This window comes from Furipterus horrens, unplaced genomic scaffold (assembly GCF_987537825.1).
Source record: "Furipterus horrens unplaced genomic scaffold, mFurHor1.1.pri manual_scaffold_2, whole genome shotgun sequence".
Classification (NCBI taxonomy): Eukaryota; Metazoa; Chordata; class Mammalia; order Chiroptera; family Furipteridae; genus Furipterus; species Furipterus horrens.
Window position 1 is genome coordinate 19,811,896 of NW_028327172.1, and position 13,117 is coordinate 19,825,012.

At 39.6% G+C, this 13,117-nt stretch overlaps 1 protein-coding gene across 1 annotated transcript in view; it reads right to left on the minus strand.

Moving 5' to 3' along the window:
- Window positions 1-13,117, minus strand: part of TRIM44 (TRIM family member 44) — a 109,800-nt gene that overhangs the window by 73,464 nt on the left and 23,219 nt on the right. The window lies entirely within an intron of this gene.

A 13,117-nucleotide genomic window follows, 5' to 3' on the forward strand; every position in this document is an offset into this window, starting at 1 on the left:
CCCCCGTATCCACAGAGGATATGTTCTAAGACCCCTAGCGGATGTCTGAAACAGCAGATAGTCCCAAACCCTATTATACACTAAGATTTTTCTTTATAAATTAGGCACAGTAAGAAATTACCAATAATAAGAAATAATAAAATAAAACAATTATAACAATGGTATTGTAATAAAAGTTACGTCAATGTGGTTTCCTTCTCTATCTCTGATAACCGATCTGATAACCAAGATGACTACGAAGGGTCTATCAGGCAAATAGTGCATACAACTATGAATACACTGGACAAAGGAATGACTGATGTCCCTAGCGGGATAGCTTAAGACTTTATCATGTTACTCATAACAGCAGACAATTTAAAACTTATGAATTGTTTATTACTGGAATTATCCACGTAATATTTTTGGGCCATGCCTGATTAAATAAAATACATGGAAAGCGATACTGCACATAAGGGGGGACTAGAGTATACAAAAGTCAGTAACTTTCCTATATATCAGCAATGAGCAATTAGCATTTGAATTTAAAAACACAATACTATTTATATCAGCACACAAAAAATGAAATACTTGGGTAGAAATCTAATAGAATATGTACAAAATCTATATGAGGAAAACTACCAAAATGATGAAAAAAATCAAAGAACTAAATAAATGTAAAAATATTTCATATTCATGGATAGGAAGACTAAATACTGTCAAGATGTTAAGTTCTTCCCAACTTGATCTAGAGATTCAATGCAATCTCAATCAAAATCCTAGCAAGTTATTTTGTAAATATTGACAAAATAATTCTAAAGTTTATATGTAGAGGTAAAAGACCCAGAACAGTCAACATAATGCTGAAAAAGAACAAAATCAAAGGACTGACACTACTTGACTTCAAGACTTACTATAAAGCTATAGTAATCAAGGCAGTGTGGTACTGGTGAAATAACAAATAATATTGGTGAAAACGGAGTAGAAAGCCAAGAAATAGATCTACATAAATACCAGATCTGTCCAGAAGGTATCCAGCCATGTAATATGAAAAATAGAGACATTTACTGAAGAAGATACAAGAAACATTGTACAGAGGATAATGATGCCTCAGTCCCCTTCAAAGTAGGCACCTTAGAACCTCACACAATTCTCCCAGTCACCATCAGCTGCCACGTTACATCTTCCTGAATCTCATCGATGGTCTGAAATCTCTTCCCTTTCAAAGGTGATTTTAGTTTTGGAAAAAGCCATAAGTTGTAGGGGACCAAATCTGGGCTGTAGAGAGATGCTGAGTCCCCTGGGTGATTTGATGTTTTGCCCAAAAAAACTGCATGAGGTGCATTGTTGTGGTGAAGCCATCAATCAGCAGTTGTCCAGACCTGTGGCCTTCTAAATCATCCGAATAGTTTCCATGGAGGAATGTTCAAGTTCAATGCAAAATCTGATGCAGATCCATTGCTCTACTCGCTCAGTCATTTTGAATGCAGTGGCCACACCGTACACGTGCTTACTCAATGGCATCTACCACCCACACTAGTACAGTAAAGCAGTCATTGTTCATGCATGTGCATTCTAGTCCACTATCCTTGTTTGCCAGGTTACATTGATGTCATGCAAACAGTTCTTGTTATATTTACTATGGCTAGACTTTTTCTGGACAGACCTTGTATAATCAACTCATCTTGAACAAAAGAGAACAGGCAATAACAATGGAGAAAAAAAGTGTTTTTCAGACACAGTGCTGAAACAAGTGGACATTCACACACACACAAAAGAAAGAAACTAGCCACAGACCTTACATCCTTTACAAAAATTAACTTAAAATGGATCACAGACTTAAATGTAAAATGCAAAACTATAAAACTCCTAGAAGATAACATAGAAGAAAATGCAGATGACCTTGGGTAGGATGACAACTTTTTAGGTATAATTCCAAAGGTGCTATCCATGAAGTAAATAATTGATAAGCTAGACTTTATTAAAATTAAAAATTTTCTCTGTGGAAGAAACTGTTAAGAAGACAAGCCAGACATTCAAAGAAAATATTTGTAGAAGGCATCTGATAAAGGACTGTTATCCAAAATATACAAAGAACACTTAAAACTCAAAAATAAGAAAACCAAATTTAAAAATGGGCAAAAGATGTGAACAGACATTGCACCAAAGAAGAAAAGAAGACACACAGATGGCAAATAAGCATAGCAAGGATGCTCAATATCACCTGCCCACCCCACCGAGGTCCTTTAATCCAGTCCCACTTGCTTGTACCACTAAGCTGAAACAAAATTCTAAGTCACAAAGAGCTTCTGGGTGATTTAAAGAAACTGTTTAAGATCTTTTATCTTACCTCCAACTTGTTCTAGGCCAGCTTTCTCTCTTTTCCATCTCCACTTGGCCCTGAATTCTTGGCTTTCTATTCTGGGCCTCAAATCCCACCTTTTGCCCTTCAGACTTAGTAACTACATGTGCCCCTCACTCCCTCCTCCGTGGTGCTTAGACCTTACTTTGTCTCATCTAGTCTTTGGCTTGGCTTTGACTCTCAGAATAACAATCTCTCTGGTAGAAACCTCATATTTCAAGTCAGATTAGTCCAGCCTTCTACTATTTCTACCAGAGTGCTTCTTCCTGAGACAATAAATTTTGGTACTTGAGCCTAAATACTTGACTGCTCTTTAACATCTTCATACATACAACTCTGTAATATGCTTCTTCTGAATCTCTTCCCCTTCACGGTTTCCCCTCCCTCACATACAGACATAAATATACATGCAAAACATGTGTTACACACACACAACATCAGAGGCTCAGGACCATGTTTCCAAGAGGCTTTGCACTTGAAAGATCCTAACGAACACTTGAATCTGTTAATTAGCAACAGTGTGCCCCCAGTCATCTGAGAGAGATGTAGCCACAGCAGACTGACAAGCAGCTCTTCGTTTGAGAGAAAGAGATCTAACCACTATGGTTATGGAACCCTTACCAAGCATCCTCTCCTACAAAGGCTGGCTGCTTATTCATGCTGTCAGCTGCTATGACTTTATTGTCATGACAACTTGATGTGTAACCCAGTGTCATGGCACTGAACTGGATGCACCAAAGGATAGTCAATGGGATGCCGGACTCACTCTGAATCAATACTACTGCTTGCTCTTAAGATGCCTCTCTTTTTGCCTGACCCCAGGGTGGCAATAAAAAAAGCCATCACGAACTTCTGAGCATCATTTGTCCTGAGTGAACGGGAAAATATTTGGGGTAACTCTCCTGTAGAAATGTGAAAATAGAAAAATGCGTCCCCAGAGAAACCTAGGACCTGTAACAAACAAGAATAAGAGCGAGAGCTTCTAATCCACCTTGTTTTCTGGCTTTCTTTTCACCTTAAACTGGGCATAAACTAGAAAGACAGCTTCTGCTTCAGGAATTACTGTGTAGGAAGTGGGAGGTAAAAACTGACACTGAAAGTTTCAGGGGGCAAACAGAAAGAAGTTATGCTATTTTAAGCACCTTAGACTTGAATATACAAAGAAAGGCTACTTTACCTACTGAAGATTAAAGTACTGCAATTCCCCTCCACTTCCAATCCATTCTCTCTACCCAAACACCTTCCTGGAAAAGCTACAGCTGTTTGTAAACTATCAAAACCATGAAACGCAAACAACTGCCCACCACCAGCAATACTCAGGAAAGGGCACCGAGATGTAGGTCTCATGTTTTCTGAATCTTTTTGTGACAGAGAGCAGTAACGCTTGTAGTTTGCTGTGGTAGAGAAAAGAAGTTTGAGTAGTGGCTGCCTCTGCTTACCATGCTCTGAAGCTCAGAAATGTAGGAGTTACTTCATTTTTAAAATAGGAGCAATAGTATTATTCTCATAGATATCTTTGTGACGTTTACACAAAATAATGTGTGGAAAGGACTTCTGGGCACACAGGAACATCAGCAGAACTGATGCAAATAATAGTAACCGTCAACATAATCGGGTGCTTCTCATGGGGTATCCACGGAGCTCTCTCACAGACAGTCCCCAATTAAGAGAAACAGTCTGCACCCTTGGGAGCACAGGTTCTAATTTCCCAAATGAACACGGGAAGGACTTTTTCACATATCCTAGGCATTGAAGAGTAAGGATGTCAATCAGCAGCTCCTGACCTCTATTTCAATAAATGGTCACAGACTGTCAAGGAGAAAGGGCTACTTTTTCTAGTTTGTTAAGATCAGACATGGCCTACCTGACAGAAAGTAGGATCACATTCTGCTCCTCAGCACCTACACAGTCTGTAGAGTCAGCTCCTCAACCTCACAGCTTGTCTCTCCCATACTGCAGGTGCTCAATTAATGTCATTTTGTTCAATGTCATTTCATCATAATGTAGCTAAGATGCCACAGAAACTTAACTCTTGTTTATATCAATTAGCTTATAGTAAAACTGGTCTTGTTATACATTATTTCGCCTAAAGTTGCAGAACCTGCTGATAATGTTGAGGACTTATTAATATTTTCTCTCTTTTGCAGACTGAAACCGTATTACACTTCCTTAAACTAACAATCTGCTTATCTAAGAACCATATGGCTTGTTAACTAACTACAGTTGATAAAATACTTTAGAGGCCCCCAAACCCATGATACAAATCATTATCCATTATTTCTTATCTCCTCTGCAAAAAATTGTTTACAGGGTACACATTAATAAAAATCTAATATGATTAGTCCTATTTTATAGATGAAACTGAAGGCTTAGACAAATCAAGTGATAGAGATAAGTGCCATTATATAGATTCAGGTTATCTGACTCCAACGTCTATGCTCTTTCACCATAAAAGGAAACTGGCATAGTCAAAATAGTCCCCCCGCCCAAAAGTCTGAATAAACTCTATATTCGTATTCTACTCCCAATACATCTTCCTATCGTCGGCAGCCGTCCATCTCAAGAGACGATGGTGTAGCTTCTTAAGAGTCTATCTGCACCGCCGAGAATGGCTGTGCAGTCCGACTCGGGAGTGACACGGTATCTGTCTCCTCCCGTGTTGAATCGACATCTTACGATGACGCTGGAGTGTCCTCTCCAGTGAAGCTGAAGCTACAGAGCCTGGGCAGGGTGATATGGAGGGTCTGCTGTTGCCCATGCAGCAGACCCCCCCTCTCTTCGCAGCTGAAGGGTCCAAGGGAAAGACGGAGTCAATACAGCTTGGCTTCAGGTGCGCCGCAGGAGTTGCCGGTGTTGACTACAACGTCAGACCGCCTTAGGGACTCCGGCTCCGGATTTTCTGTCGGGGTTTACTCCCTTAGCCTTTCCCCTGAAGAGGTATGCCGCAAGGCAGCGGAGGTTTTTTGGAGTCAGAGTTTTCCTTCTCTGATGTGCCCTGACTGGAAGATCGAACCAGCGACACTTAGCTCGCAGGCCGACGCTCAATCCACTGAGCTAAACCAGCCAGGGCACATCTTCCTATAATCACTAATAATTCTATATAGCAATCATAGAAGGGCAATGCATTGCCTTCATTAACCTTGTGGCCATGGACAAGTCATTCAACCTCTTAAACCTTTGTTTCTTCATTTGTCAAATGGGGATTATAATGTCTAGCTAACCAGGTTGACTTAGATTAAGGAGGTATCACAGAATCTATTTCACCTACTATAGCAGTAATTAAGCCATTCAACAAGAGGATAGTCATCAGCTGGAACACTGGATTGAAAGGAAGTTCTTTACATAGCCACAGAGACCAGATGGATTTTGCCCTTTGGCTAAATACAGAATCAATCAGGTAAGAGGCATGGTTTTCAAATTTTATGTTTATAGATGGCCCTCTATAGCTAGGGTTCTGCATTGCAGAGTCAACCAACTAGGGATCAACAATATTTCAAAAAAAATTGTTATGTTGCTGTTGGTGTGTATTACGTAGTTAGGCCTCTGATGGTTGCATCTGTACTGAATATGTACAGACCTTTTCTTTTTGGCATTATTCTCTAAAGAATACAAGCATACCTTGGAAATATTGTAGGTTCAGTTCCAGACCACTGTAATAGAATTGGGGGGGGGGGGCTCCAGAAAGAGTCACTCCAAGATGTGTTTCTGTGGTATGCAGATTATTCTGAGCTAAAGGCAATTTTAGCTTCAGGCTCAAGAGAAATTTCTGCCCCTCCTTTTAACTACCTTGAAAAGCTTGAATTAGGGGCCTTGCCCATAGAGATTATCAGTGATAACCTTTTCAACCCAGCTATATGGCAGGGCAAACTTCTATTTACTAAATATCTACTCTTCTAATCATCCTGCAAAGGTCCTTTGAAGCCCCCAAGGTACCTTACCTCATCCCTAGCTCAGAATATCTTATATAACTCAATCCCCTTTTCTATCTCTGAACCTTTCCTGCATGTGGTTTCTCTGACTCTCATGTAGGCAGGGTTCCCATACATATGTATGTATTAAATTTGGTTATATTCTCTTGCTAATCTGTTTCATGTCCATTTGATTATTAGACCAGCCAGAAGAATCTTGAGGGTAGAGGAAAGTTTGTCCCTCCCCTACACAAGTATTGCAATAAAGCAAGTTGTAATCTTTTTGCTGGTAAAGGGTCTTGCTTTCAATTTGTAGAAAAAATACAACATCTGTGAAGCGCAATAAAGCAGAAGCGCAATAAAACCAGGAATGCTTGTACAGTATAACAACTATTTACATAGCATTTATATTGTTCCATATAAGTAATCTAGAAATGAAAAGGTATACCAGAGGATGTGCCTAGGCTATATGCAAATACTACACCATTTTACACGAGACTTTCTTGAGCATCCTTGAATTTTGGTATCCTTGGAGGTCCTAGAACCAATCCCCTGTGGATGTAGAGGGAAGATGTATATATACATACAGGCATCTACATACAGACCGGACGTAGACTGAGAATTGCACTGTTTAGCTTTAGCCTTCAGATATCAAAGAAAACATCTTTTTTCGTTGAGCAAACCTGAGTTTTATTTCCTAGATGAATGAAAGGTTGAACTAACAGGAAAGGGGGAAAGGAAAGGGACAGGGAGAAGCAGGCCCTTAAATTAAAGTTTGGGTGGTTTTTTTATCACTATTATCCCAGTAAAGTATTATATCTAGGCTCCTAAATTAAGTGTCAAATACAATCCTGCACTGGAAATGTGAAGTGTGGCTGCTTTGGGGAGTCCTGACACCTCCACTCCTTTCTCCATGTTCCATGTAATCAGCCCTTCAAGCTTTGGCAGAGTAAATTACCAAGTCTCTTCTTGGTGGGGGAGGAGCTGGACTAGGAGGAGAAGGACATCACAATGTATTCATTTTATTAAGCCATTTAACGTTCAGTCCTTTTGCTTTCTAACAATGCTCCAGCTCACCAGGCAGCTCAGAAACCATGTCCAGCCCTAATTTTAAAATGCCTAGAGTTGATCTCCACAGTGTTTCAATTACAAGCTCTGGGGCTCCAACAGAGAAAGAATGACCAAAGGATAAAGCTGCAGGGGGAAGGGGACGTAAAAAAGGGAACAAGAATTTCAGTGGTGTTTACTTCAAAGTGGGGATGTATCTCCTAATGTGTCTCTTAAATGGGACACAATTTCTATTGTGACTCTTAATTTCTTTTAATTTGGCACCAGGCAGTCTTGCTAAGTAGAATTTGCTACATAATAATAAACATAATTGATTTGCATTGATTTCTTGTTTCTATTGGGAATATATGGACACACAGCTGCATACTCCCAAGGCAGACTGCCTTGACTTGAACAGATAAAAGAGCTACACTGAATTAACTTCAGGCAAGGCAGCCATGCAAGGCCTAGTCAACCAGTCAACCAGTCTGCCAAGGAGCAACACCAAGAGGTCCCAACTATGAAAATTTAACTCAATTTAAAACCTGCAATCTGTAAATGTCACTAATCCTGGGAAGTGTTAACTGATCAAAGTATTTTTCTCAGCAAGGATTAGGTCTTCTGAATGATGGGGTAGGGGCCAGGGCTGGGGGTGGTGGGGGAGCTGCTCTCTTGCCCTCTTGTCCGTCCTTCCTCTGGAAGCAGTGGTGGTTCTCAGGACTAGGAAAAAGCAGCCACCATTTACAGGATATTGTACTAAGCACTTTAAATCCATTATCTCATTTAATCTTCCTAACACAACCATATGAAGTATGTACTATTATGGCCGATTCTGCAGTTGAAAACACAAAAAACAAAACACAAAACAAAACCAAAAAACCCCTGGGAAATGGAGAGTTTAAGTAAAGGATCTGCCCATGATCTCAAAGCTATAAACACTGGAGAGGACTTGTCCCAGTGTAGTCTTATTCCAGGGCCTGAGCGTTTAATAACTAATACTGCCTCCCCTGACTGAGGCTAACAGCAGACTTCTGACCTTCATCCCTGTCTAGGAGAGAGGAGAAATAAAGACTATTCACAGCTGACTCTTCAAGTGAAGGGCTGAAAAAATGGACTCAAGATAGTAAAAATCTCTTTCAACAGCTTTATTGAGATATAATTCACATATCATACAACTCACCCATTTATAAAATTCAGCGTTTTTTTTTAAGTATAGTCACAGAGTTGTACAATCATTACCACAATCAATTTTAGAACAGTTTCATCAGCCCCCCCCAAAAAAACCTTACCCATCACAGCCACCCCCCATCCCCATTCCTCCATCTCCCTCAGCCCCAGACAGCAATGAGTCTACTTTTTATCTCTATAAATTTGACTATTCTGGACATTCCATATAAGTGGAATTATGCAATATATGGTCTTTTGTAAATGGCTTCTTTCACTTCGCATGTTTTCAAGGGATATCCTTGATGCAGCTTTTATCAGTAAGTCATTTCTTTTTATTGCCAAATAGCATTCCATTGCAGGGATACACCACATTTTACTTATCCTTTCATCAGCTGGGTTGTTCACATAATTTGTATAGTATGAATAAGTACAGAGTTTTTCTGTGGACATATGTTTTCATTTCTCTTGGGTATATACCCAAGAATAAAATTGCTGGGTCATATGGCATCTCTGTTTAACCTTTTGAAAGTCTTCCAAACTGCTATCCAAAGTGACTGTACCATTTTACATTCCAGCTAGAAATCTATGAAGGTTCCAGTTTTTCTACATCTTCGCCAAGTGAAAAAAAACTTCTCTTTACTGGGGAAAACTACAGAGTTGTAGTCCTTTATAAAAGCTGTCAACCTGCTCCCACTCTTGCAAAAACTGCCAGGGTGACCTCAGGCACAAACCTTTACTCTCTTGGCACCTCGGTTCCTCATCTATAAAGTGGGGGCAGGGCTGGATTGGAACAGATGGCCTAAGACTTCCCATTGAACCCTACATTTATTCATTCAATCACATCTGTATTTTTAAAAGTTTTCAAAGTCTACAAACCATTGCAGACAGCAGAAGGATGGCTGTTTTTTCTTTCTTCTTTATATTTGTATTTTCCATATTTTTCTATTACTTCCATAACTGGGGGACAGGGGAAGAGGGAAGTTGTTTTGTTTTGATAAAGTCAGGGAGATGGTGAAGGACAGCAAAGAGCTTGTTTCTCCTCTTTCTGCTGCCCATGAGTTTACAGAGGATAAAAAGGGACCACATTTTCTTCTGTGTGGATTCCATGCCTCTTTTTAATTTCCCTAAAGCCTATCATAAATATAAGAAACCTACAGATAAAATCCTGCTTTGTGCAATAAATGTTTCTGGTAAGTTTGGCTGAAAATGATGTTTGCAAACTAGATCATATCAAATGCATTAGGATGTCTTATTATTGAAAAGACCATATCCAATTAAACAAAATAGACATTGTTAGTAAAAACAATCTCCACTGTATATAAAGTTCTAGATTTCTAGAAGTATGCTCTCTTTGAAACAGGGCTCACCAGAGCAACATGTACACACACACCTTCCTCTGGTCCTGTGCCTTGTTTACCAACTGTCACTGGCTCTGATTCCTGTCCTCAGGTTCACCCCTAGTGTCTAGGATTTAATGTTTCCTGTTCCTCTGGTTTTATAACTCAGCCTACTCTTGGACCATGGCATGGACCTTGATCATCCTCTTAAATCTGGATCAGGACTCCTTTCTCTCTTTTAGCGGGCTATTCCTCTGCTGGACACGTCTGTTTAGAGGAATCCTGTTCTCTCAGGCAGCCTGATCTGACTCCTCAGTCACCTCCCTTCCCCTCCCCTACTCCTTTGCTGCCTTGGCTCAATTTATTTGTTTTCTAAGCCTGGGTTTTTATGTATTTCATTTTTTTCAAAGTTGAGATCACTTGGACTTATTCACGAGGGGTCTTCTGGCTATTTGCACAAAAGAATGAAAAAAATCAAAACAAGAGAGAAGGAACATAGCCAAGGTCTAGCGCAGCCTCTAGTCACCCAGCCCTACTGAATCAGCATCTCTGGGGGGTGGCCTAACACTGTATTTTAACAAGCCCTCCTGATGATTTCATGCATACTGAAGTTTAAGAACTACTCATCTGAAAGAAAAGAGGGTGTTTGACAAATATTTTGGACAAATGAGGCATCTAATTAAGTCTGTATTATTGACAAAGAAGAATGTCTAAAGTATTTTGTGTAATAAAACTATATAGTGTAATTTTTGTAAAATATCTTAAAACTGTATTTCTACACGGAAATATCTAGAAGGTTACAGAAAAAACTGTTAAAGTGGCCAACTTGGGGGAAATTCATCTTACTTTTCCTTTATGGATATCTGTTTTTTTAATCTACAAGCACATATTATTTTTAAATTAAAGAAGTGGTTAATCTAGGCATCTTCCACTCCTCTTTGGCAAAATTTGCAGGTAAAAATTAACTCAGTCCCCAGGAGACGGCAGTGTCTGGACTAATCAAGCTCTGTGATGCTTTAGGGAATTCTAGAGGAAGTGAAGTAGAGATAGTGCTCAGCCTCCATGACTCAATCAGTGGCTGTATGCAAAGCTGCCTTACCAGGAAAGGACAAGTCCTAAAGCCTGAGAGCTTCTGCCTTTCTTAAACAGACCAACTTTAAAAAACAGGGGGGTGGGTGTTGGGGTTCCAAGGGAACATAGAACAGGCTAAAAACTTTCTCGGAAGACACCTGTTTATTGCTGGGAAAATTTTCTTTGTTGCAGAAATTACATATTTAAGTGTCCCATTTTTCACCACCCCTTACTTTGTGACCTGGCAGTCATTCTATAATTACAATGGTACTTCTTCAAGCTGGCTCCAAGTATATTCAGCACACACATATGATAGACCAGAAAGAGGCCTGAAAATAAAATTGGTTGGTGGAAAATAATCCAGGGTAAGATAAAGAGAAGATAATAGAGAGGTGAGTGTGTTTACACATATCCAAGATCAAGTCAGGTCCTAACAAATACTCTTTAGCTTATGGTGCATTATGGGAAAATCCTGAGGCTTCCATGGGTTGCTCTCATGAGACCACTCAATTCTTTCACCTCTGGCAAGTTTCCCATCAGAAGTACTACATGCATTCACAGAAGATCCCAAAGCACTTTACCTGTATTTATCATCACACACAGAAGCCACTCAGTGTAATTTATACATGTCCTCTTGATCTTCACTGCCTCAAAGCATGTGGACATAGCAGAAACAGAACATACAGTTGTCTCCTTCAGTATAGCTGTTGTTCCAGAAACCAGAGAATCTCGGTAAAAAAAGCTTTCAGTGATGTTTAATAATTAATTGATTCATCTTCACTGAAGGAAAACTACTTATACCAGGATTCTTTTTACACTGAGCTAAAAAAATTGATAAAGGTTAATCTAATTTTTTCTATCTATCAAGATACTCTCTACCCCTAGAATCCTAACTATACCAGAAGACAAGAAAATTACTAATGCCCCAATACTTTTAATGCTGTATGAAGTGAAAATTATTTTGTGATTGGTATCTGCAGCCAACTTTTGGAGAGCCTGCTATTTTCTGTGGCTCTGCCTTATATTGTACTTCAGATTAGAAAGAAAGCACAATGTGATTATATGGGATAAAACCCAGAGCTTGGTCTGCAACATGATATAAAAGACAGAGCACAGGCACTAGTGTCAGAGTTTAAATCCCAGCTCTAAATTATACTAGATTTGGGGCAAATGAACCTGCTGCTCTGAGCCTCAGTGTCCTTATCAATAGTATGGGAATAATAAGCTACGTTATAAAGTTGCTAAAATAATCACAAGTATGCAAGAGGAGAGGTGAAACAAACAGTGTTTAAGGGGTACAGAGTTTCAGTATGAGATAACAGAAAAAGTTCTGGTAGTGATGATAGTGATGCTTACACAACAGTTTGAATGTACTCAATGACACTGAACTGTACACTTAAAAACTGTGAAAATGTTAAATCATATTATGTATATTTACAATTATTTTTATAAGCATGTAAGGCTCCTAGCACAGTCCCTGACTCTTAGTATGTGTTCAAGAAATGCTAGTCTTATTCCACTTATAAAGAACTTTAAATGAAAGAAAAAAAAGGAGATACAAAAAGTCAAAGAATCATGCTTCTTTCTCAATTTAATTGTGAGAAGCTCTGACTCTCAGGCAGAGCCAGCTGGCACCACGACCAGGTAGTGCCACAGCAAGTATCTGGGTAGGAGAGGGGAGGCTGCATTAGTCATAAGCCCCCCAGCATGTTCAGTTCCCAGTCCACCCCTACTCTGGTATGGCATCTCCCAGAATATCAATCCTACAGCCCCCAACATCTTGCAAAGAAAGCTGGGAAGCTTAAACTATTTGCCAGACCAGACTCCAGGTCATGAGGACAAAAGCATTAGCAGTGCCAGCTGGCTCCTGTAAGTTGGGGAGAGACGAAATGCTAATGCTGAACACCAACTGGATGGGTCTGGAGCCTGTTCCAGTCCCTAGCATTAAGCTGATCAGTATCTCAGATGCCTTTGGCTGAATTTAATGGACACAGAGGACAACAGTCTCAGAGGCCTGGTAAAGGAAGATTAAAAATGCACTTGTCTGCAGTTCAGGGAAAACAATTAATGATTATGTGTTGTAAGTCATAAAATACAGATAGAGAAAAATAGATGATTTATCTCTAAACATATCAGAACACTGCCTTTGATGGGCAGGCTCAATTAGATCTTGATGCAGTGTGCTGATAGATGATTGTTAACATCCCTTGAACTTAGCTCAAGGAGAATGAAATACAGGTTTCCCTGTC